Source organism: Crocuta crocuta, unplaced genomic scaffold, assembly GCF_008692635.1.
Source record: "Crocuta crocuta isolate KB4526 unplaced genomic scaffold, BGI_CrCroc_1.0 scaffold133, whole genome shotgun sequence".
Lineage (NCBI taxonomy): Eukaryota > Metazoa > Chordata > Mammalia > Carnivora > Hyaenidae > Crocuta > Crocuta crocuta.
In genome coordinates this window covers 4,160,706-4,162,848 of record NW_027529438.1, presented here as the reverse complement: position 1 = coordinate 4,162,848, position 2,143 = coordinate 4,160,706, and the positions used below count along the sequence as shown (strand labels likewise).

The window sequence follows — 2,143 nt, the reverse complement described above, 5'->3', positions numbered from 1 at the left end:
CCCTACCCCCCCCCCCAGCAGCTGGAGGAACACTGTGCCCAGGATTAGGATGGTGGCATCCTGTTTTCCGAAAGATTTCATCTAACCGTTCCATCTGACACGCGCTAAGCTGTTCCTATTTCCCTATTCCGGAGGCCCCGTGCTCCCCAGCACCCAGCCCCGTTCCTTGGTGAGGACCATACTCAGCACTCAGGGGGCCGGGCTTGCTNGTGCTCCCTGCCTCCTTCTGGCTCCTCCCAGGAAGCCCACCTGCTGGGAGAGTGGAGGCAGCCCCGAAGGGCCAGCCGCTCCACAGAGCCTGCACCCCCAGGGTACCTTCCGGTGCTCCAGGCCTTTGGAGGTTCTCCGGCTCACCCCCAAAGAACAGCCTGGATGCTGGGGACACGGGGCCTGTCCAGACCAAAGACAGCCACTTCCTGCCATCGGCCTGAGCTCCTGCCACCAGCCAGCGCAGGGGAAAGCAAGCCTCTCGGGCTCTACAATCAAGCGTCAACCTTGGACCAGGTGCTGGGGGCAGCGGGACGGCTGCAGCGCGGAGAGTGGCCCCGCGGATCCAGGGGACCGGGAAGCCCTGCTTCCGGGAACATTCACCTGCTCATCTTGTAAACCCAAGCTCCCTCCTCCTCTCCCTTCCAAGACCCAAGTCACCTCAGACCTGAGGCTCAGGCTGTTTCCGGGGCCAGCGCCCAGCAGCCGCGTGGCTGTTCCGGTCAGAGGCGGTCAGAGGCCAGGACGCAGTGCAGCCGCCGAGGGGCCTAGTCCTGGGTGCCCAGGTTCCAGCTTGGCCTGCCCCTCCCCCCCCCAGAAGCAGGGCCCAGGCCTTGGGTTTCCAGACGCCCCCCAAGGCCCCGCTGCAGCACAACTCATTCTCAGCCTCACTCCCACCGCACTTGGGAGACCTGCACTGTGTCCTGCATCGGCTTGCAGCCCCGACACACAGTGGGGGCGGGGGCAGGGGCGGAGGTGAGCTGAGCAGGCCCCTGACTCCCCTGCTGAGCATCCCCCAAATGCACCCCCCAAGATGCACCCCTTGTGACGCCCCTCCAGCATCACCTTGAAGCCCGTTTGAACCTCGGTTTCTCCATTTCTAGAAGTGCCATAAGAAAAGAAGGACTAGGGATCAGGAAAGAGAGAGAGAATTCCTTCCTGCGAAGATCAGGTCCGTAAAGGAAAGGCTACAGGAGTTAAGACTGGAATCTGTCGGGTGACACCGCCCCCCGGCCCCCTTGGCAGTCAGCTTCCCTCCCTGGACCTAGGCCTCCGGCCCCTAAGGTCTTCGGTGGGGCAATCCTATCCCTGAAAATGCCCCGCACGGTGAAGCTCCCTCAGATCCTCATCAGTCACCCATATACCCTCTGACTGTGCCCCAAACTGGCTGTACAGTCTAGATCACAGCCAAAGGAGAGAAGCCTGGCCCCTCCTGGAAGGTTCCAAGGCTCCTTGAAGGAAAGTCAGATGGTTGGCTCTGCACAGCAAGAGAGAGAGATTGGGATGAGCACTGAGTGTTATGTGGAAACCAATTTGACAATAAACTATGAAAGAAAAAAAAAAGAGAGAGGGAGAGAGAGAGCGACGAGTAGATTCGGAGAGAGAAACACAAAAGTAGAAATGGGGAGTGACAGATCTCAAGGCACAGTGAGACAGGTAGAAACCTGGAGAAAGAAAGGAGTCAAGGAGTCGGGGGAGAAACACACACACATACACACACACACACACACACACACACACACACACGGAGTAATGGATGGGGGTGGGGGTAATTCAGAGACCAAGACGCTGAGCCAAAGCCTGAAACAGAGACACAAAGACCTAAAGAGAAATTTCTGAATGCCTACTTGTCCTCGGCCACCCTCCATTTCAACCACTCAACAGTGGGACCCAATGACGACTTCCTCTTCAGTGTCACCGAGTCCTTTAAATAGTCAAGATTTTCGGGGCACCTGGGTGGCTCAGTCGGTTAAGTGCCCGACTTCAGCTCAGGTTATGATCTCACACGGTTCATGAGTTCGAGCCCTGCATAGGACTCTGTGCTGACAGCTCAGAGCCTGCTTCAGATCCTCTGTCCCCGTCCCCAAAATAAACATTTAAAATTAAAAAAAAAAATCAAGAAATTCTCTATCCTTACCCCACCTCTCCACCATTC

General features: G+C 57.4%; 1 protein-coding gene across 1 annotated transcript in view; it reads right to left on the bottom strand.

Annotated features, from left to right (window-relative positions):
- The window catches only part of NECTIN4 (nectin cell adhesion molecule 4), a 25,893-nt gene that overhangs the window by 23,165 nt on the left and 585 nt on the right, over window positions 1-2,143 (bottom strand). The gene's annotated exons all lie outside the window — the stretch shown is intronic.